Raw genomic sequence first — 12,077 nt, 5'->3', positions numbered from 1 at the left:
CTGGTGATTCTGAAGCCTGAAACAGTCAAGTATTTCTTGACTAATAGAACAAATGGAAGAAAGAGAGCCTAAGAGATGTGCCTTCCAAAGAGTTCACAGTACGGCCTAGGAGGTAGAAAAACAGAACACAAGATCTTTCCATCTGTCAATTAATCAATATCGGTTAATCACCGACCAATGACCTCCACACTTCAGCGCCTGGAGCGGGATGTCTTGGCTGTTAAAGCTGTAGTTAAAGGATTAATTGATGCACAATCTCTCTGTGATCCAGAGCCCAGCTGGGGACCTGAGGTCGGAAAGACTGACAGGCATCAAGCTCCCCTGGAACCTCCTGGAGAGGGGTTCTGACGAACTGAGCCTTGGCTAAGGAACATCCCTCACGGTTCCCCAGGCCCTAGGGCTCCAAGGCCCTGGACCTCTGTAGGAGGTAAGGAAGCTGCCACTCTGCCATTTGCCGAGATCCTACAGTAGTGGACCTGCAGCCCCAAAATAGGAGTCCTCCCCTTCCTGCTGAGTAAGCAAACAGGAAGGAGGAAGGTGGAGGGAAGCCTGGGACACCACTTGAGCAAAGCCAGGAGCTGAGGAAGCATCGTCCTGGGAGTGAAGGAGCTGAGATTCTCTTAGCCCCCTCCCGGTGGGAGAGTCTTCTTTGGATCTGCTGTCTTAGATGTGGCCCCATGGGGTCCGGCATGGGCCCAAAGCCAAGAGAAAGACAAAGCTCCCTGCCCCAGGCCCCTCCTGCCGCTCCAGGTGGTCTCCCTTTGGTGTGAGCCTCTGGAAGCTTCACATGCAGTTTCTCAGGCGTCCCTACTTTATGGCTTTCGTTATTTTTAATTTAGACAAAAGACTTTGCTTAGCCCTTTATGGTCTCATCCAAATGGGCTTTTATCTTTTCACTAGAACTGTCTGTTTTTACTGTTTTGATCTCTCTACTGTTTTATTAAGTAATCCTTTAGCTGTGAAGAAAATTTGGGGTTTATTCTTATTTATTTTATCGGGTTTTTTTTTTTGCTTTGAAATGCAGAGACAGCAGTATTACAGAGAGAGAGGCCAGCAGGGTCTCCTAGACCACTGAGGCTTGTCCTAGAGGCTTGGAAAACAAGGACAATAAGCATGGGCCCCAGACAGTCCTCCATGACTGATACTCCCATTAAAAATTACTCATTTCAACCATATGGAGACTCAAAGCAAATGGCTGTCACGGAGAAGATAAGATTAGCCCTAACAGCCCAGAGGACTTACCAGAACAGGGACTTTTAACTTATTTGTGGGTGGGTAAAGTGACATCTTGGTGAAATTGCTCTGACACGTGGATACCTGATATGGCCTCTGCGTTCTAAAAGCAGCCATTATGCCCTCTGCTGGCTCTCTCTGCCCAGTCACGTGAGCAGCTTTTCACCCCACCCTGAGTCAGAAGCCCACAGTAAGAAACATTCTAGATGACAAGCCACCAGCCTATGACATTTTGACATAGCCCTGTCTGACGCGGCCTGTTGTCAAACTGGAGGATGGCTTTCCTGTAGCTTGGAGTTTGGCTTTTTAGACACTCGGGCAATCTTTAAAAGCATCGTGTCCCCTGTGTTTTTGAAATTTATGTAAATGGTTTCATGCTATCTGTTCCACTCTGTCTCTGACATTTTCTGCCTCTGGGTTGCTTGAGAGAGCTTCCCTGTTGCTGGAGGAAGATGTAGTAATTGCTCACTGCTTTTGTCTGCCGCCTGGTATTTCCTCACACACAAGAGCTGTGTTTTGTTTGTTTTGTTACGGGGTTTGTTTTTACTTAAAAATATGGAACGCATCACAGATTTGTGTCAGCCTTGCCCAGGGACCACACTAATCTTCTCTGTATCGTTCCAGTGTTTGCTACACAGGCTACAGAAGCCGGCACTTGTTTTATATTTTTAGGGCAAGGTCTCATGTGGCTCCTGTTACTCTCAAATTCCATATATGGCTAATGATGACCTTGAACTTCTAACTGTCCCACCTCCACCTCCTAAGTGTTGGGATCACACTCACCTGTCACCACTCTAAGGGCTGGTATCAAACCCAGGGCTTGGCGCATGCTAGGCAAGTGCTCTACCACATGAGCCACACAGTCGCCATGTTCTACCCTCCCATTCCTGAAGGAGGACACAGACTGGCTTAGGGCCTCGTTAGCGCTTGATAGGACTCTAATTTTCTAATTTCGAATCCAAGGGGTTAAAAACTCTACCTTCTTGTTTTAATTGTTTTAATTGAAGAAATTGAGCAAGTCTTTGTATAATTGTTATTTGTTCAAATGTTGGCTTCTGTAGAATGGCCTTTTAAATTTTTCTTCCCCCGCTGGATTTTTGTGAATTTTTGACTTGCAGGTTTTCAAAATAAATGCTGGATATTAATCTTTGTCAGTCTTAAAGTTTGAAAAAACATCTACCCCTACTCTATCACCCCTTGTTAACTGTGTGTACAGTGAGTTTTTTGTTTGTTTGTTTGTTTGTTTGTTTGTTTTTGAGACTGGGCCTCACTATGTAGCTCTGGCTGTCCTGGAACTCACTCTGTAGACCAGGCTGGCCTCAAACTCACAGAGATCCACCCACCTCTGCCTCCTGATTGAAGGCGTGTGCCACCATGCCCCGATAGTGGTTTTTTATTTTTGTTTTGTTTTGTTTTTTTGTTTAATCTCCTTTAATGGCATTCTGTAATGGTGAAGTGATCAAATCCATTTATTTTTGTGCCTTGAATTTCATATTTTGTTTTTTTGGGGGATTGTTTGTTTGTTTTTGGTTTGGTTTGGTTTGGTTTGGTTTTTTGAGACAAAGTTTCTTCTCTGTGTAGTTTTGTGCCTTTCCTGGATCTCACTCTGTAGACCAGGCTGGCCTCAAACTCACAAAGATCCGCCTGCCTCTGCCTCCCGAGTGCTAGGATTAAAGGCGTGCGCCACCACCGCCCAGCGAATTTCATGTATTTTTTTAAAAAATCTTTTCAAAGAAACACTTACTCTGAGGTCCACAGTGAAATGAATCATAAACGGCGCTGATTACCGCTCGGAAAGGTCACGGTCACAACAGAACCCAGTATCAGTTTTAGAGCTTTATTAGGAGGAAGAGGGGTGGAGGGGTACAAGAGAACCAGGCCTGGGAAAGGAGGAGCACATGCAAAGAGAGGGAAAGATGGGGGGGGGGCAGAACAGAGAGAGAGGGTGGAGTCTGCATCCGGCTTTTTAAGGGTTCCCAGTGAACATGCATAGGTGGCCTTACAGAGCTACACTACACATGCGCTGATTGAGTGACCACACACACACACACACACACACACACACACACACACACACACACACGAACGTAGTCACCAGTGCACACCAGCGCACAGTGATGACATAAGACACAAGACCCTTTGCTTAACTCCTGAACTGCGCATGTGCGGTCATGCAGCTGGAGTGAGGGCAGAATTCTAACACAGAGTCCTTTTCAATTCTTTTTCCTATATTTGTATTTATAATTTTTCTCTTCACATTTAAGTCTTTATCCATTTGGATTATTTTTTTTTAAATAGAGTATGAACCCAACTTAACTTATTTCAAAAGAAGTGGGCCATTTTCTTTGAGACTCTTCACTAAGTAGCTCTCCCTTCTGCCTGCTTGGAACGCTGGTAAACTGAGTTCTTTCACCGCCTTGTTTATTTAGCCTTAGTTCTGTTTGTTAAATGAGTTTATTTACGTATGTCTACATCTGTTTCCAGTCTCCCGCCCTGTTCCCTCAGCTTGCCTATCTAGTCCTTTGACAATAATACTCTGCTTTTATTATTTTGACTTTGTAATCATCTTGAAGATCCACAGCCCAAGTGTTGTTCCTTTGTTCTTTTGAAATTGGATTAGCTATTTGTGGCTCTCCATTCTCCCATGTAGATTTCATAATCAATTTAATTCCCTAAAATTCCTGCTGGAATTTAATTGAATGTAGAAATTAATTTCGGGTTAATAGATATCTTTCCAAGATGAAATCATCTCAAACATAGATACAGTGTTTCTTTTTATTTGGGGCCTTCAGTCAGTGGCCTTTTGTGGCTTTTGTTTTCCTCTGTGGTCTTGGGCCCTCTTTCTTAGTTAATCCCTTGGACCTTGGGGTTTTCATTGTTAGTAGAGAGAAGTCGGCTGGCTGTTTTGGGGAACCCTGTTTGGGGGGGGGGGTCTAGAGTAAGTGGATGCAATTATAAAATTGAAAGGCAGAATGTTTTCACCACCATCACCTAGACCACTCTCTTTCCATGCCAAGTTCCTCTCCTTCGCACCGGCCTGAATATAAGCCACCACTGAATATCAACCAACCACAGGTACTGGGCTCCAGGAAAGGGGAGTTGGAGCTGGAGACCTGTCTAGCTGGGGTCATAGGTAATGAGTGAGTGGCTTAACTGTGAATGGTTAAGGTCACTAACTGCCTAGTCTCTAGTTGTCTGAATACCCTCTGGCAACTCCAGGGTTTCTTCTGTGCTTCCTCACTGGAGATGGAGACACAAGCACACGGACAGAGGTCAGTCAAGAGTTAATTAGTAAGGGGCTGAGGACACGGCTCAGCAGTTATGAGCACTTTTCCTCAAAGAGAATCTGGTTTAGATCCCCTGCACCCTCAGGGTGGCTGACAACCATCTACAACTCCAGTCCTGGGGGACCTGGACACACATGCAGGCAAAGTGCCCATGCATATAAAATAAATAACTTTTTTTAAAAAAGGGGGGTGGCTAATTAGTAAGAAAAAAAAACTTTTCTTTTTTTATTTTGCTTATTTGTATTTATCTCCATATATGTGTGCCTGTCAGCCTTTATGTGCACAATTTGCATGCAGGGCCTGTAGAGGCCAGAAGAGGGCATCAGAACCCCTGCAACTGGAGTCAGGCAGTTAGCAGCTCCTCTATAAGAGCAAATGCTCTGAACAGGTGAGCCGCACCTCCTGCCCCCAACACTTTTCATGTTCATTAGACTTTGCAGTTAAAAAATACACAGTTATTTTGAGTTCTCACTCTAAAGTACATGTTTTTTTTTATAATTTTTAAATATTATTTATTTTTATGAGTATGAGTATTTTGCGTGCATGTATATTGGTGTACCATGTGAGTGCCCGGTGCTCTTGGAGGCCAGAAGAGAGCACCAGATCCCCTGGAACTGGAGTTATAGCAGTTGTGAGCTGCCATTTGGATGTTGGGGATTGAACCCAAGTTCTCCGGGAAAGTGGTCAGTGCTCTTAACCGCTGAGCCTTCTTTCCAGTCTCTATGCATTTTTTCACATTTATTTATTTGAGTGAGGGTGTGTGTGTGTGTGTGTGTGTGTGTGTGTGTGTGTGTGTAGGTCAGAGGACAACTTGCAGGAATTGGTTCTTTTTTTCCACCATGTGAATCCCAGGGATGAAAAATACATATATCTGTAATTTTCTTTTCAATTTCTTACTTTCTTTTTTGCTTGTTTGTTTAGTTTTTTGAGACAGAGTCTCACTTTGAAGTCTTGTCTGGCCTAAAACTTGATACTTAGCCAGGCTAGCCAAGAACTCATGGAGATTTGCTGCCTCTGCCTCCCAAGTGCTGGGATTAAAAGTTACCACAATCTGCTACGTCATTGTCCATCCCCCTCCCCAACCCCAAGACAGAGTTTCACTATATAGCCCTGGCTGTCCTGGAACTTGCTCTGTAGACCAGACTGGCCTCAAACGCACAGGGATCTGTCTGCCTCTGCCTCCCAAGTGCTGGGATTAAAGGCGTGCGCCACCACCACTACCACCTGTTTATTTTATTGTTCTTAAAGAGAAATTCCCCTATCACATGAATAACCACCCCTCAAAACCTGGATTTCTTTTTAAGCTCATCTATTTGTGTTTAACTCTCTCAGGTTTTGTTTTGTTTTTGTTTTTGCATTCATTTAAAATACTATTTTTTTTAAATTGGGTTTGTCAAAACATAGCCTATAGACTAAATCACGTTTGTTTTTTAAGTCATTTCACTGGAAAGAGCCTCGTGCATTCATTTACATATTGAATGTTTCTGTCTTCACATCAGGACAGACACTGAAGCCCACAGAGCTGAAAAGATTTCCTACCTGCCACTTACTTGACAAGAAAAAGCTTGCCAATATCTACCTTTTGTTTGTTTTGTGGTTTTTTTGAGACAAGGTCTCCTGTACACCAGACTGGCCTGGAACTCCGTCTGTAGAGGAGGAAGATGTCAAACCCTGATCTTCTTGCCTCTGCCTCCCAAGTGCTAGGATCACAAGCATGGGACACCATTCTTGGCCTGCCAGTTCTACTTTAAAGAGATCCATTACATCAATATGCCTTTTGATAGAGAAGTCTCACATGACTGTCGTGAACCCGTCTCTTTTCGAACATTTTTTTTCATCCTTGTACGACCATCTACACTAAGTACATACATCTTAGGTACACAGCTCAATGAAGTTTTACATCTATACACACTAAGCATCATTCTGACTAAGGATATGAGTTTCCAGCACTACAGTGGGCCCTCCCAATCCTCCCAATCCCCCACCAGTGAGTATCACCGATCTCCTCACTCCCAAGGCAACAATTCTGAGTTCTTGGCTCCTGCCACCCAGGCCTCAGAAACAGAATCATACAGTACCTATTATTATAAGTCTGACTATTTGGACAATGTAGGTCCAATTATACTATGCACAGCTGTAGTTAAATTTTTAATGTTACTCAGCATTATATTACTTGGAAACCTATGTATTATTCTTAGTATAATATTAAATTCAATTGATATCCTGAAGTGGTTTATGCTTGTATTTGTAAATAAAAGTAGCCTAAAATGTTCCTTTCATGTTATTATATTCTCCTCCTCCTCTTCCTTTAGAACATTTGCTGTAACATTTAAACCACACTATATCAAGTTCATGAAATGGCTTGGATAGCTTCCCCTTTTCTATTTTCAGAACAGTTGATGTTAGATACCAGTTAGGTTGGGCACTGAACCCAGGCCTTGACACACACTAAATGTGTGCCCTCCCACTGAGCTTCACCCCCAGCCCAAACTGCAACTGTGATACAAGGTATTGTGTAAGTTTTGTTGTTGGCCTTTTTTTTCTTTTTTCTTCTTTCTTTCTTTCTCTTCTCTTTCTTTTTCTTTTCTTTTCTTTCTTTTTTTTTTTTTTTTTGTTTTGTTTTTGTTTTTGGGAACAGGGATTCTCTGTGTAGTTTTGGTGCCTATCCTGAATCTCACTCTGTAGCCCAGGCTGGCTTCAAACTCACAGAGATCTGCCTGGCTCTGCCACCCGAATGCCGGGATTAAAGGCGTGCACCACCACTGCCTGGCTTGTTGACCTTTTCTTAACATTTAAGAGCTTACGTTTAAATCCCTGTAAAACAGCCTGAGCTGTGGAGAGCCAGTGTGGCAGGAAGACTTTTATAAGAACTTTTCCATTTCAATCACTATTCTGCCATCTTTGTCCATCCTCGTTCAGTTTATGTCGCTGTGATAAAACACTAACCAAAAGCGATGTAGGGGACAAAGTGTTCATTTCATCTTCAAATCCCCAGGTCACGGTCCATTGGGGAGTCAGGGCAGGAGCCCAGAGACACAGAGGAGCAGGGGTCACTGAGGCACGTGGTTTCCTGGCATGTCCTCCATGGCTTGCTCACCTGCTTTCTTATTCAACCCAGAACCACTTGCCCAGAAATGGCACTGAGCCCTCCCACATCAATCACCAATCAAAAACATTCCCCTCGGGCATGCCCACAGGCCAATCTGGTGGAGGCAATTCCCCAGTCCAGGGTCCCTCCTCCAAGGTAACTCTAGTTTGTGTTAAGTTGACAAAAAGCAACAACAACAAAAACATTGGTCTTGTACCACTTCAACTACACCACTCACCACATACAAGACATCAAACACACACACACATACACACACACTCACACCCATGCGCACATGTGCATACACACTAATCATAGTAAGATAAAGATGTCTGTGAGTCTTTTCGAGGCAGGCTTGTCATCAGCCATTCTTGGTTCTTTTCCTGGGGTTGGAAGCACTCTGTCTTTTGTTATTTTGTTTCCATTGTTCTTGCTCACTGGGGCTTTCTCTGATGTTTTTTCCTGCCATCTAGGTTTAAATACATAGTTCATTTGTTCTCGGTTATTCTTGTTTTCTGACAGGCGCTCCTCCTTGAACTGCCTTAACCGTTACATATGAATTTTGACATTGAGAGCTTTCCTTGGCATTCAATTTGAAGTAATCAACAATTTCTTGTAAGATGCTCTCTTGAATCCAAGAGCCATTTCATAGTGTGGTTTGGCATCTCAGACATATAAAATAGTTTGTCTACTCTTCAGCTATTTCCCCAGCTCCTGCCTGGTGCTTGGTGGTGATCACGTGGTTACATCTGCATTTTGCTTGCAGATGTGATAGATGATAGATAGATCATTTAGTCAACCATCAACAGAGTTTAATAAACTTATTTCCTGTCTTGTCCTTTCTTATTTCCTGTCTGTCTCTTAGATGTGTGTGTCTCTGTGTGTGTGTGTGTGTGTGTGTGTGTCTGTCTGTCTGTCTGTGTGCCACAACTGTGAGTGGGGGTAGGTCAGCTGACAGCTTCCGGGAGTGGTTCTCTCCTTCCACCGTGTGGGTTCCTGGGACTGAACTCAGGTCCTCAGGCTTGGGTGAAAGAGTTTTACCCACCAAGAGCCATCTCACTGGCCACTAGATTCGATTTTTTAATTGCTGAGAAACATTTTGTACAGCCTTTGTAATTAGAGACATTTTCATATGCCCTTATAATTAATTTGGGGCTGAAAGTTTTTTTCCCAAGCGTTTCTAGATGGCACCTGATGGTCATTTCAACGCTTCCTGTATGGTCCCTGTTTGAAGGTAATCTGCTCTTTTTCTATGTAGAAACTTTGCATCTCTGTTTTTGATCCTCATAAGTTTCACCAAATATTAGCGATGAACAAGTTTAATTTGAAACTAAACTCAATGCCATTATCTTAGTATCCATCGAAAATGAAATATTTAGGGCATTGAGAATGTAGTTCAGTTGGTAGAGTGTTTGCCTAGCATACTCAAAGCTCTGGGTTGTATCCCAAGCACTGCATAAAAATGAGGCACACACCTATGATCACAGCACTCAGGAAATAGAGGCTGGAGGCTCAGGAGTTCAAAGCTGTCTTAGTCTATCTAGCAAGATTAAGGACAGCTTGGACTACATGAAATCTTACCTTAAAAAAAAATACTGAGGGCTCTCTGCTCCTCCCTGTTCCAGAGACAGCCACAGACCTGAGATACGATGGTGAATGTTGGTGTGAACAGATTTGGCCTGCATTGGATGCCTGGTTACCAGGGCTGCCTTCATGTCTGGCAAAGTGAACATTGTTGCCATCAGTGACCCCTTCAATGACCTAACTACATGGTCTACATGTTTTAGTATGACTTTTCCCGTGGCCAGTTCAACAGCACAGTCAAGACTGAGAACGGGAAGCTGGTCATCTACTGGAAGGCCACCCCCATCTTCCAGGAGCGAGATCCCACCAGCATCAAATGGGGTGATGCTGGTGCTGAGTATGTTGTGGAGTCCACTGGTGTCTTCACCACCATGGAGAAGGCTGGGGCCCACTTGAAGGGTGGGGCCAAAAGGGTCATCATCTCTGCCCCTTCTGCTGATGCCCCCATGTTTGTGATGGCTGTGGACCGTGAGAAGTACGACAACTCACTCAAGATTGTCAGCAATGCTTCCTGTACCACCAATTGCTTAGCCTCCTGGCCAAGGTCATCCACGACAACTCTGTCATTGTGAAGGACTCATGACCACAGTCCACATCATCACTGCCACTCAGAAGGGTGTGGATGGTCCCTCTGGGAAGCTGTGGCGTGATGGCCGTGGGGCTACCCAGAACACCATCCCTACATCCACTGGTGCTGTCAAGGCTGTGGACAAGGTTATCTGGACCAGAAGCTTACAGTCATAGCCTTCTGTGTTGCTACCCCCAATGCGTCCATCTTGGATCTTTCGGGCCACCTAAAGAAAGCTGACAAGTATGATTACATCAAGAAGGAGGTGAAGCAGGCATCTGAGGGCCCACTAAAGGGCATCCTGGGCCACAATGAGGACCAGGTTGTCTCCTGTGACTTTAACAGTGACTCCTACTCTTCCATCTTTTATGCTTGGGCAGGCATTACTCTTGATTACAACTCTGTAAAGCTCACTTCCTGGTATGACAATGAATATGGCTACAGCAATAGGGTGGTGGACCTCATGGCCTCCATGGCCTCCAAGGAGTAAGAAGCCTGCCCTGGACCACTCACCCCAGCAAGGACAGGAGAGCAAGAGAGAGGTCCTCGGCTGCTGAGCAGTCCCCGACCCAACTCAGCCCCCGACACTGAGCATCTCCCTCATTTTCCATCCCAGACCCCCCAGAATAACAGGAGGGGTTGAGGGAGCCCTACTCTCTTTTATATCATCAATAAACATCACTGCACCCCCCAAAAATACTTAGATATAAATCTTTCATATGCACATAAGATTCACATGAGGAAACTATAAAACTCTTGTGAAGGTAATCAGGCAAAGAAACGATTGGAGAGCTAGCCCATGTTCATGGATAGGAGGACTTGATATCATCAGGCTGTCGATTCTTCCTAACTTGATGAGTGCAGGACCACTGAGAGGACTCAGCGGGTAACGATGCTTGCCACCAAGCCTGACAACCTGAATTTGATCCCCATAACAGTCTCAGTCAGAACCCAAGTGTTGTGTATATTGATAAGATGACCCTGACATTTAAGTAAAAAAGCCAAAGACCCAGAGTAGCCGCACAACACTGAAGGAGAAACAGTCAACGAGCTGACATCTGCAGACTCCAAGAAAGCAATCATGGCGGAGTGGTATGGGGGGAGGACAGACAAATGGGTTGGAACGGGGATCTCAGAAACAGACTTAACAATGAGTAGTGGAGGAGCCGTCAGGAAGGCACCGTGGAAATGACCTGGAAAGCATAGTCTTGTCTTCAACTAGTATCTAATACAAACATAAAAAAATGAAGATACACCCAGACAGGACTTCATGTAACTCAAAATATGCCAGAGTTAAACATAAAATACAAAAATATAAAACCCGGCCGGGTGGCGGCGGCGGCGGCGGCGGCGGCGGCGGCGGCAGCGGCGGCGGCGGCGGCGCACGCCTTTAATCCCAGCATTTGGGAGGCAGAGCCAGGCGGATCTCTGTGAGTTCGAGGCCAGCCTGTGCTACCAAGTGAGTCCCAGGAAAGGCGCAAAGCTACACAGAGAAACCCTGTCTCGAAAAACCATATATATATCCCTGAGAAGATAGCACAGGAGAAATTTGAAATTACTTTGGGTTTCAATACAGCACAAAGCAGTAATCCTTGAAAACAAGAGTCAGCAAACTGAACGCTGTGGTTTGAGTCATCGTGGGCCACAAATGTCACGTGCTAGAATTTTAATCCCCAGGACAACACTGTAGGGACATGGATGTAATGTGTTTAAGCCGTCAGAGTCCTCCCCCACCTCTCTTTCTCTCTCTTCTTTCCCTCCCCACTCCTTCTCTTTCAACATGTGATCATGTGATATCATCCACCTTGTAACAATGCAGCAGTAAGCCCTGATCAGATGTAGCCCCCTAACTTTGGACTTCCTACCCTCTAAAACCATGAGCCAAATAAATATCTGTTCATTACAAATTACCCACTTTAAAGCTGAACATAGTAGCCCTACCTGATACCCCAGCACTTGCTAGGCTGAAACAGAAGGATTACTGTGAGTTCAAGGCCACCTTGGGCTATGTAGTATTAGACCAACAAGGGCTACATAGCTTCAAAAAGAAAAACAGTAAGTCCAGGGCTGGAGAGATGATTTAATGATTAAGAGCATCCATATGGCAGATCACAACTGTCTGTCACTCTGACGACCTCTTCTGGCTTCTGTAGGTACTGCAGGCATGTGGACACATGGATACCTACTCATAGACAAAACACTCATACACATGAAAGAATAAAAAGAGTAAGTCTCTTATAAAATTAGACAAAGATTCCTCAAGAACATAAATCATCAAAATAATATTATTCACCCTACATTATTATGTTATAGAAAG

General features: G+C 44.4%; 1 non-coding gene and 1 pseudogene across 1 annotated transcript; one reads left to right on the top strand and one right to left on the bottom strand.

Moving 5' to 3' along the window:
• Positions 1 to 1,782: 1,782 nt before the first annotated feature.
• On the bottom strand, positions 1,783 to 1,884 carry LOC114691307. The gene has a single exon (XR_003734193.1). It is a non-coding gene; the product is annotated as a U6 spliceosomal RNA (small nuclear RNA).
• A 7,373-nt stretch (positions 1,885 to 9,257) lies between these two features.
• On the top strand, positions 9,258 to 10,250 carry LOC114691289 (annotated as a pseudogene).
• Positions 10,251 to 12,077: the final 1,827 nt, after the last annotated feature.

The sequence above is a fragment of the Peromyscus leucopus genome, chromosome 7 (genome assembly GCF_004664715.2).
Source record: "Peromyscus leucopus breed LL Stock chromosome 7, UCI_PerLeu_2.1, whole genome shotgun sequence".
In the NCBI taxonomy this organism is placed as follows: domain Eukaryota; kingdom Metazoa; phylum Chordata; class Mammalia; order Rodentia; family Cricetidae; genus Peromyscus; species Peromyscus leucopus.
Note: the sequence above shows the minus strand (reverse complement) of the source record. Positions and strands in the feature narration are given on the sequence as shown.